Raw genomic sequence first — 12,187 nt, 5'->3', positions numbered from 1 at the left:
AGTAAAAATTGAAAGTTAACTTTCGTACCGACCTGAAATTAAAAAATCGCAGGAACAAAATATTCCCAAATGCATGTATCACTAAACAACATATTATGTGTCTTAATGTACCATGAATAACCTATTATGTGTTTAACTTCAATTTATTGCATCACTAAACAAAAAAAAAATGAAAAACTTATCCAATGTGAGAAGTCGATTTTCGATTAAATGGAGTGGGGTAGAGGCTAATTGATGTCCTAGGCTTGAATGCAATGTAGTAAAAGTAGCGGAAAAACTTTAAAAATGATGGAAATGGAGTTTAATCACGAGCTTTGTGCTGAGTTCTAATTAAACTTTCTGAAATGAAAAAGGAAAATGGAGTCTCTATTGCGTCATATAAATCAAACAAGTTTGGTACTCAACCTCCCTATAAAATACAGATATTGACCTCTGGATATTTTCAACTCTATTTTAGCCTAGATCTAAGACTTGATTGTGGTTGTATTTTCTGTGCGACTGGAGGTTATGTTTCGAATTTTAGTGGCAATATTGGTTTTTTTTCTAGGGTTGGTTAGAATCACTAAGGATACGAAGAGTAATGTCATAATATAATTGATCTTCTGAGATGCAGTGATTGGACAGACACAAAGCACTCTCCCAACATGGATAAGAACGATGAAAAGAAAATATATCAACATGTACATTAGAACTACTTCTTTCCTTTCTTAAGTATGCATTTCATTTCATATAGTAAAACTAGCGGGATACCCATGCATTCGCACGGGTACGAGTGTGTTACGCGCATTTGTTTCCAAAATATAATAAGAATGAAAAAAAATTAATCGAAAAATTTATTATTTTTAAAAGCGATAATTAGTCGTTGCCAATAATTTTTTTGATATATACAAATATTTTAAAGTGGTGCACCATTCAATGACTTGTCTTTAAGTATTTAGTTTTGGATATAACATTATTCCGGTCTCCATCCTTTCAAAACTAAATTCACTCTTGAGTAATTTTATATAGTTTGAAATCTTATACAAGTTTCTAAATTAATGAAAAAAAAATTATAAAATTGTTTTAGATATTCCAAGTTAATCTAAACAATACAAAATGAATGCAACTACAACCATTACATATGTCCAATTAAACTGAAAATGAAAAGATAACTCAGTAAGTGTAAAATAAAATGTCTAATACTATCAAATAAAGAACTTAAGTTACAATAAAAAATGTTAGAATATTGCTCTCGCTTTTCTCATCCCAACAACTCATCCCAACAAACACATACATGATAATCATATAAATGTTACATTATATAAACTATACAAGCTTATCCAAGTGCATATGTTGACAGTTTTTTTAGGTAGTTTGCAATTATTAATAACATTAGTTTACAAATGATCAATTAAATATTGAAATACGTAAAACATACTTTTTGGATAACGATAATCTTCTGGGAGTCTAGCTTGTTGCCTTTGCTCTTGTTAAACATCTGGAGTATCATAAAGTACCATTTGCAAGAGATTTCATAGGTCATAGAAATGAAGATAAAATATAAAGGTTATTGTACATTCAACTGAAATATTTATACAAGATACTAAGTATCTAAGCGAGCAAGTTAGGACAATAACCAAGAAAACCAGCATCACATATCGAATCTCCCTTTTCATAGTTTATAAGTTCTCATGTCAAGATGCTAATAAAAATCTTTGAAATAAAAAATAAGAATGAAGTAACACATAATACTAAATCTGGTAATCTGAGCTAGAAAATATACAAAGAATCCAATGCGTTGTTGTTTGAGGTTTTTTATCCATAACTGCAGACATGTCCAAAAGAATTCCAAAATTCAGTCACACCTCAAAAAGTAAAGTGTCTTGAAAAGACTATTAAAACGTGGATGGGTTAGTTTCAGTCACATATAATCTTTATTAACTTGTAATATTTAGTTCGAGTTGAGAATACCGGTAAACAATGCATTATCTTAAAATGTAAAATCAAAGGAAATTAAACCTAGAAGTAACAGCAAAAGCACCGACACCGGCCCCCCGGCCCCGTTCCTAGAGACCATCTTCATTAGCAAATCATCCATGTATTTGCATTTGACACTCCAATAATGTTTCTACAATGTTGTCATTTTCTTAATAACCTCTGGAGGTATATAAAGTGTTGTTGGTATACAAAGAGCACATGATATTGATGTATGAAACCTGAAGTCAATTTACAATCAAATGACAGTGTTGTTTGGGAGTAAATATACCACATACCTAAGGTCACGTAGCACTAAATTTGAAATATTCTCTATATTCTATCAATATAATTAATTTGTAATCAACCTTAGGTGATATATACATAAATATTAACATAAATATTTACTTTCACTAATATTAACATAAATATTAAACCAAACAACATATGTAATTCGAACTGTTTGAACAAAAAACAGTTGATACACTTATAAAACAAATACATATCGATAGACTCAGCTCTCGTACGGTTTCACTCTGAGCAATCAACATCATTCCATTGCTCTATCATTAGTTCTAAAATTAGAAGAGACAAAAGGCCACAAGAAGGAAAACGGATTTCTGCTTCCACCGCTTCTATTTGAGTTACGGCTACCGCTCGATCCCTTTGGTGGCAATTCTTCACGGCAAATAGGGCAGGTGTTATGCTGAACCAACCACGCTACAATACAATCTGGGTGAAACATATGCTTACACATCATTTGTTTTGCACCAGTCCCCTAATCAAAGTCATCTTGGCATACTAGACACGATGGATCTGACTGAAGATGCTTCGACCCAATCTTAACAGTAGGAATTGCGGCTATAGAGGACCGCGATGCAGCCTAAAAAGTGCATACACTTTTTGTTCAGTTAAATACATTGGTTTTGACTTAAATGAGGAAGGAATACTTTATTTCAAGGTAGTATGTAAGAAGACATATCGCAATAATGGTTAAAACAAAATGGTCATGTTTTCAACGTGAAGTTGCGATTTATTCTTGTAACACTTACCAATCTGATGATGAGTTCTGACTTCTGATAAAATCCTTTACCAAACCCTCTGCAAACACACATGTGAGTGCCATGAATATGACTGCGACGATCATAGCGATTGTCAAGACTCCCATTACGTATGTTATTCTTAAGGGGGAATCCACTTATAAGAAGCATCACATCTTGGAGGACTTATTGTTGAGTGAAAAGTCATCATTGCGATAACAATAGCCACTAACATCAATGTTTCCCTTGAACCCATATTTCAGTTAACATTTCTTCAATTTTAAGGCTAATAAAATCTCTTGGGCAGAGCTTTAACAACTCCAAAGCTGTGAAATTTGACATGTTCAAAGTTATTGTTGTTGCTCTTATTTCAGGCTGCAAAAGTGAGTATTTTATGGTCTACAAACAAAGTAACAAAGTTACTGAAAAGTCAATGTAGTATTTGACTGGAAGTCGAGAATAAATCATGTAACCATCTTTGAACTTCATGGATTTAGAACTCTGAGCTATTATTTTTCCACTGATAATGACATGCTCAAACGAAACAAAAATAAAAACAAATAGTCATTAAAGAAAGCAACATAACAAACAAGAGCTCAAAGTTGTATATTTATCACAAACCTAGCAATCCCTTGGCACCACTCTCCATGACAAATCTCAAAACACCAAAGCAAGCCCTGAAACAAATTGATAAAGACGCAGTTTATTTGTGTTAGCATCAATATAACCAAACAAATACAAGTTTTTCCTTGGATAGAGTTGGAATATTGGTACTTATGGTATGTTCTTGATTATTGTGCTCTTCCAAATAAGAATTGGCCATTTAACTGTTGTCATCATATCGTCCTCTCCATTACTTACGATTCGCCCATTCTCCATTTCCAGAAAATCTTCTTCGATATATATATCATGGCCTGGATGCTACCGGTACATTCAACAGCTCGATCTACACCTCCATTTGTCATTTCAGCAATTACCTGCAAACCTCACATCTCAATCTCTTTGTATAAAAAAACCAACAACATTTTAATTCATAGCATCATACTCAAAATTATAATAGAAAACACAAATATAAGAAATTATCAATGAACTAACCTGTTGCACAGGTTTGTCAGGCTCTTTTGGGTTTACAAACTCATTTACCCCAAACTTCTTAGCTTCCAAAAAGAAAAGAATAAGAAACGCCATCAAGAAATTGAAATTATGTTGATCCAAAACTTCAAGGATTTCAGAGATAAAGAAAGCATTGTACCTAATTCAAATCGACTGGAAACTAAATCAACTCCAATAATTCAAGAAGCACCAAAGATCCTTGCCCCTCTTTTCACCTACATTTTGGTTTAAAGAGAAGTGCAGAAGTTAATATTGGTTCATTTCATTTCCAATCATAACTGCAACACATAAATGCAGACAAATGTAGCGGTAAAAATATGACTCGACGCGTTTCCACGCATTCGAAGTACAATAGAGTCGCCACCGAACTTTATTTATTCCAAAAGGAAAGGGAAAATATCGATAAAACCCACAAATAAAAAGAAATGGATAAGATGGTCATCGCAACCAAATTTAGGTTCGGGAGTCGGTTAAGCAAGGGGAAGGTGTTAGCACCCCTCACTTCCATCGTACTCGATGGGACCCATTTAGTTAATCTTGTGATCAATTGTTAGCTTATTATCTATTTGCGTTATTTATTAGGTTGGAAAGAAGGAAGAAACAAATAAGATTTTTTATTATTGTGCTCGCCAAGACATTTGTATCTTGTGCCTACGTATTCCCTAGTGCAATGGCAAAGTCAGAGCAATCGTAGTTCGGGGTAAAACCACGAAAATTTGTTGGTTGATTTAGTGAGAGGTACTTGATCGCATTCAAACAATACTATGCACACATGGATAAGAGATTGTTTGCGTCACTACAAGAATGGATGACTAAATCGATGTTAAAACAAGATTTTGGCCATCATCGCATTCGAGTGGAAAACATTCGATCTTCACATGTGGAAGTATAATTGCATTTGAATTTTGACTAAGTGTCTCGTGTTATAAAAAAGGTTTTAAAATTAAAAGGTGTTAATAAAATTGGAATTGTTTGTTAAGAGAAATCAAACATTTAAACAAAGGCTTAACGGCCATCGCCTAAATGCTTGAAAGAGAAAATTGTACAAGTACGTACAACCCCCTCGTAGGTGATGAAAAGAATTCTCGCTAAGGAGTGGGAGATATTATTTAATCGGGTCCAAGTATTTAAACAAAAGCTTAACGGTCATCGCTTAAAATACTTGAAAGAGAACTCGCTAAATCAAGTTTTATGAAGTCTTTTAACGGAGTCTACGCGCTCAAACAATGGCTTAACGGCCATCGCCTAAACGTTTTGAAGAACAACTTGTACAAGTACGTACAAACCCTTCTTCCTTATCCATTATAGATTAAAATAATTTGATTGTTAAAAGAATGCATTTTTTGTAAAAGAGGATGAATTAAATCAAATTTTATGGAGCGTTTAATGGAATTCAAGTATTCGAATAAAAGCTTAACGGCCATCACCCAAATACTTTTAGGACAACTCGTACAAGTACGTATGAACCCTCCTTGGTTCATCCATTAAAACTCGAAACTCGATTCCATTAGAAAGATATTTTTTTGAAATATTTTGATAAATCCTAAACATACACCCAAAGACATATATTATTTTTGTCTTTTCTAAGAAAATATTCTAAACAAAAAGAAATAAGAAATGACTTAATTAGTTTATTTAAATTAATAGAAAATAGAAAGAAGTGTATCAATTAAAAAAGGGTTTATAAATAAAAATGAGCTAGGCCCACTAATAATCATGACCCAAACACACAAAAATCTAATTAACTTCTAGAAATCTTAATAATTAGAAAAAGAATAAGTAAATAAAAATAATAAAATAGAATAATAAAAAAAAATATTAAAAGAAGTGAGAAGACATGAGCAGTAGCGCTCCTCACCTTAAATCTCTCATAAGTTGTTTTTTTTTAATTAAATTTTGACTAAAAAAAGAAAACTAATAAAAAAAAGTGGAGAAAAAATTTGGAGGTAGAACCGCCCCCCACCCATTAATTCTCTCCCTAATTAGTTTCTTTTATATTTTTGAATTAAATGAAATAAAAAAATGCTAGCTACAAAAGAGGGATGACATTGACCAAATATATCAATTATCAATCAACAACATTAAATGTAAAAATAAAATTAATTAAAAAGGAAGAAGAAAAAGGAATAAAACAACGCTCTCTCTCGTTTATCTCTATTAATTGCCTTTTAATTATTCTAATTGGAAATCAATAAAAATAAATTAAAAGTAATCAATAAAAAAGAAATCTCTTTGTTTCAAAAACCGTACTCTCTCTCTCAATCTTTCGATCTCGTCGCTATGAAAAACAACAACAAAACGAAAACCTTCTCGACCTCACCTCTTTCTCGGTTACTCACAGATTCAAACAAACATACAAGCAATAGTTAAATCCCTAACCCCATTGCAACCCAAACCCCCAATTGCAAACCCTAGAACCGTGATTAATTCTCATTAAGCTTCAGAGATTACAGTTACATAGGGCAATTTAGAGCAGAAATTAAAAGAAAAAAATGCAAACCAAAAGCGAATAAGGTATGTTGTCCTTCGACCTTCTCCTTTGCTTTCGGTTGCTCTGCTCTTCGTCTCTCTTCCACTTCTGCCTTGTGTGTGGTACTCGGATTTGAGTGGTTGAGGCGAATCTGTGTGTTTTGTTGGAAAATTAGTGAAGGATTGGTTATTGCTGTGTGTGTTTTTGGTTGATGAATGGGAATGCTGCCGTTTCGGTGATGAGGTAAGGTTAAGGATGGAGGTTATCGTATCGTGATAAAAGTTATGGGTTATGTGTATCAGTGTATGTTGCTGTGACTAAAGGAGAGGTTCGGTGAGCAGAGGTTTTGAGGAGTAGTTGTTGGTGTGGTTGAAGTTCTGGGTTGGTTTGTGTAGTATCTCAGCAGAGTTTTGAAGGTGTGATTTTCGTTCCGTTTTTTCCCCCTTTTGTGTGTGAAAGTGTGTGGTTTTATAGAGGAGGATTAGGGTTTTGAGAAGACAAGAATTGAGATAAAATCAAGGAACATTTTCTGATCTTTGTACAAATTTGTTAGTAGTGGAATTGGAATTTGCAGGGTAGTGGAGTAGTGGAATGGTGAGGAAGGACAATGAGGAGGAGAGTTTGTTTTGGAGTGAAGCAGAAAACGTGTACTATTTTTTTTGTCTTTTGTGAAAATTTGGATGAAAATGGGTAGTGGTGTGAAACGTGAATCTCTTTGGCAAAAATGGTCCCTACAACTTCTCAAATGGACTCAAATCTTGGACTATAAGATCAAAGTAGATGGACCAATCAAATGGGCTTTTTTTGTTTGCACTTAAAAAATAAACATAGAGACAAAAACATAAAAATAATATGATAACAAAAATTTATTAACTTTAACCTAAAATTCAACTTAATAAAAAATTGAATTAAAGATCAAAATCATAAAATCATAAGGTTAACAAAAATGCAATGGTGTATGAAATGAATGTATATATTTTTTTATTTTTTTTTAAATGCAAATGATGCAAATAGATGTAAAAAAGACTAGGTCAAAAATTGGGGTACGACAACAAAGGCATGAGAGTAACATACTGCAAGGCCAACAGCTCCAAGTCCAAAGATAGCAACAGAAGAGCCTGGTTTTTGTTTTGCAACATTGATTGTAGCACCAAGACCTATAAGCATCAATGCAAATTGAATTAGGAAAATATAGATCCAGCCTATTTATAGAATAATATCTCAAGTTAGAGATATTGTGTATATATATATATATATATATATATATATATATATATATATATATATATATATATATATATATATATATATATATATATATAAATATATAGTGGCGAAACCAGAATTTTTTTAAAGCCTGGGCAAGTTTTAGACGGGCACATCTGTGTTCATCTATCTGTTTTTAATTGCGTTTACTAGTGAAAATATTAACGGTAACTTATGTGTAAATTTAATTATAATATAAACTATTTATATGGTAAAACAACGGTAATTTCTGTGTAAATTTAATTATAATATAAACTATTTATATGATAAAACATGTGATATTAAGGTATTAATCTAATATAGTCATATATAATAGATAATAATCAAAGTTCAAATTCTATAGGAATATACAATTTAAAATCTGTAATGCTTAAAAATAAAAATAAATATGCTATTTTTAAAACTATCAATAAAAATATATCATCCAAATCATAAAAAAAAATATAGATTAAATAATCAAAAAGTGTGTCCCTCAATTTACTAAACAAACATAAATTAATATTAACGATATCGTTTAAACAACATTATAAATACAGTAATAAAATATATTTCTCATTTCACTATAAAAAAAATATATTATTATAAAACGAATTGAAGTAAATTTTATTAATGAAAAATGGAATATTAATTTTGATTTTAATTTTGAATTTATAGAAGGGAGTTTGAAAGGAAAAGATGGGAAAATTTCAAAAGTAAAAAAGGGTATTCTTAATTGGCTTTTGCTTTTTTTTAAGTTGCTAGAATAGCTAGCTATATTTCATTTATCTACTCCCTTTGCAAAACCATTAACCTATTAATCTTTCTCTCTCTCCACTACCTTTTATCTACACCCTTAACAGTTGAATCTTTCTCTCTCCACTACCCTCCACCCCCTATTCAACCAAATTAGCCTAACAATCACATTCATCTTCAAGAAACAAAACCCGCCACCATCACCGTTTCTACAATCACACAAAGCAAAACATCTAACAACAGCAGTGATAAACAACAGCAGTAGCAACAAACTTGCTGGATGGTGAAGAATCGTCGGCGGAGCCTGGGCAGCTGCCCTAGCTAGCCGGATGCTGGCTCCGCCATTGTGTGTGTGTGTGTGTGTATATATATATATATATATATATATATATATATATATATATATATATATATATATATATATATATATATATATATATATATATATATATATATATATATATATATATAGGAGATGGTTTACCTCTGCACTTGATGATCTGATCAACAGTGTTCGACATGATTAACAGATGATGATGATGAAATCAATATATTACGATCGTAATTAATTAAAGTAAGTGAGATGCGAATATAGAATATATGAGTGAGTAGTTTGGTTTGATTTGATTTATGCTACGATATCTTTTAATTTGAGCATTAACATCGGCACTGAAATTTGAACTCTTGCTGAATTTCCATTGAATCTAACTGTGCAACCCAATTTGACGACCTACAATAACACGTTGAATAAAAGAATCATAAAATCAGGAAAACAATTGATTCAAGCAAAACACCAAAGCCACGCATGATGCTGAATCAGATATATAACCTGCACAAGAATTTTCTCTCCATTGTTCTGCTTAACTGCATGCATAAAGTTGTCTAGAAGCTCCGCATATTCCTAAACCATGATGAACAAACACAATGTTAGCAATATAGAAATTTCACACCCAATGTACAAAATCTAGTGATAGTTAGGGATGATCAAACCTTCCCAGTTGCTCGGTTATGTCTAATGCTAATGTAAAACTCATCATTCACCAACTTCTCATTGTTTGTGCCAACATCGATCGCTATCACATGAAAAGAGAAAGTGAAGTAATGTTAGAACAAACATGAATATGAATAAGAAGTCTCAAGAAGATTCATAATTCATCATTAGGGTTTATGTGAAGGAATCAAAATTTTTAAAGACCTCATACAGTTTTGCAGAACAATCATCGGCTTATTCTTTACTAAAAATCACAAATAGACTTTGGTTCACAGTAAAGAGAAAAAGAATAAGTTAACATCTGAGTCAAATTTTTTCAGTGCCAAGGGATTACAATTCAAAACCCTAAAATTCCATCATCATCGTCATCATCATCGTTACAAAGTTTCCAAAAACAATGAGAAGAAATAAAAAGAACACAGTTCATATTCAGTAAACCTGATACAACACTAACATTCATGAAACCCTATTTCATCATCATCTTCCTTATTATTTACACAAACCCTTCAGAAAATATTGAGAGAAGAAGAGAGATTATAGAACTCAAAATACCAAAAAACAAAGAAAGATCTCACTGATTTGTTGTGACTTTCAGCGTCACCAACATCATCATCAATTTTCACGATCGTAACCCTCAGCAACAACCATTAACGGTTCAGAATCAACATCACGATATAATCAACAAATGTGTTCATCATCACCATCAACATCATATTCAGCATCGCGAACTCAGCAACAAACCCTTAAGGAACAACAAACCCATCAACCAACAACCAGATTCAATAACAAAACTGCATGCACAGAAATCAGAAGAAGAACGATATCAGAGAAAGAGTTAGGAAATTGGTTTACTTTTCGGAAGAAAAATGAAGAGAGATAGTGTTTGTATTGATTGGGGCAAAATCATAGTTGCAAGCAATCTGAAAAGTTGAGCCTGCAGATTTGATAGGGAAAGATTTTCAATGAGTGAAAAGGTGAATAGGGTTTTGCGAAAAAAGAGAAGGAGAAAGGTGAGGAAAATAGAGAAGAGAAGTGAAATTGGAAAGAGAAAGCAACCTGATGCAAAGAGAGTGTCCACGTGTATAGTCTAAATGAAGAGAAATTGAGAAAAGGATATTTTTGGTATTTCCAGATCAATTAACTTTCTTATATTGTAGATAAGATTGTACGCTATCTGTCCTTTATCCGGAAAAAAATATTTGATACAAAAAAATATATTATATTTAATAGAGGTGGAATAGATCAAATTAACTAGCAGAGGGCTACAGCCTAGTCTACACAGGCTTAAGTTAGACCTGACTATTTTGTTGCAAATCGGACTTAAGCTTGACAAAGTCTAACTCGGCACTTCATATTCCCACCCCTAGTATGTAGTTTTCAATACAAAATTTTGTTTGGTGGATTGCAAATTTATTTCCAGAAATATACGTTGAAATATTTTTCATTCCCATGTTTATATTAAGTTTTCCCACGTTTGTATTAAGTTTTTCAAAATTATGCTTAAGAACTTTTTATTTCTACTAACTCATTTTACATATAGGGTGTGTTTGTTTCGTTGCTAGAAAAAAGATGCCTGGAATCCTGAGGCTGAAAATAGTTATTAAGGTAGATGGGAAAGTAAAAAAGTGTCTTGGAATAAATAATACCCACAAATATAAGTTATTCATAAAATTTTAACTATTTATTCTCATGTCAAAGGTTGGAAATTATATATTCCATGGAAATAAAAAATAACCAACTCAAACTACCCACTTTCATATTATTTAAACATATTATTTTATATTTTTAAAATTTTAAAATTATAAAAAAATAAAATTCTAAATTATTCTCTGAAACCTTTAATTATTTACCAAACAAATTGATAGGAATAAAATTCCTGAGATTGTAATTTAAATCCGTCAAACAAAACGCACATATAGTTTTATGATTTTTTATTCTAATGTTATAGGGTGGGAATCTTACATTCCCATAGAAATAAAAAATAATCACCCATAACTTCCCACTCTCAAATTTTCAACCCATTTATTTTATTTTTTAATTTTAAATTAAATATATTTTATAAATATTTTAGGGAAATTATAATTTTTCCAAACATGTAGACGGGAATAAAATTCCCAAAAATAATCTTAAAAATAATATTCCCAAGATTATACTTTTAATCCTTGAAACAAACACAACCTTATACAACATAAATCTACCAAATTATAGTAGCAACTGAGTTAGAAAATCAAACTTAATATCTATTGTAATAGAAATTATTTCAAATACAAACGTGCAAATGAGACACGGGTCAAGAATAATGGGAGAAAATATTTCATGTCGGGAAAAGTAGCTGAAAATAGTTTGGTGCGTGTATTGTTAGGATTCTTAGAGTTAAGTCGGAAAAGAGTTTTCATAGTTTCAATGTTATCAACAAAACTAGCTTTTTCTTTGTAGAAATTTGTGATGGGTTGTAAAGGTTAAATAAGTAGTTTAGACACTGGTGAATTGTAAGCTTTTAGTTTTAAATGTCATACTTTAAATTTCATAAGCCGTAAGCCCGTAACCTTGATTAAAAAAAGTTCAATTAAATTAAATAATATCACATTCAATACCAAGTTAACCCAGGCAAAAGCAAACCGA

General features: G+C 31.6%; 1 long non-coding RNA gene across 1 annotated transcript; it reads right to left on the bottom strand.

The window, feature by feature from the left end:
• Positions 1-2,477: 2,477 nt before the first annotated feature.
• On the bottom strand, positions 2,478-7,791 carry LOC131655082 (uncharacterized). The gene is made up of 5 exons (XR_009299655.1): positions 7,651-7,791; positions 4,246-4,321; positions 4,089-4,150; positions 3,006-3,970; positions 2,478-2,836 (listed from the first exon to the last, which is right to left on the bottom strand). It is a non-coding gene; the product is annotated as an uncharacterized LOC131655082 (long non-coding RNA).
• Between the last annotated feature and the right edge of the window lie 4,396 nt (positions 7,792-12,187).

Source organism: Vicia villosa, linkage group LG3 (assembly GCF_029867415.1).
Source record: "Vicia villosa cultivar HV-30 ecotype Madison, WI linkage group LG3, Vvil1.0, whole genome shotgun sequence".
Lineage (NCBI taxonomy): Eukaryota > Viridiplantae > Streptophyta > Magnoliopsida > Fabales > Fabaceae > Vicia > Vicia villosa.
This window is presented reverse-complemented; position numbering and strand designations above follow the sequence as displayed.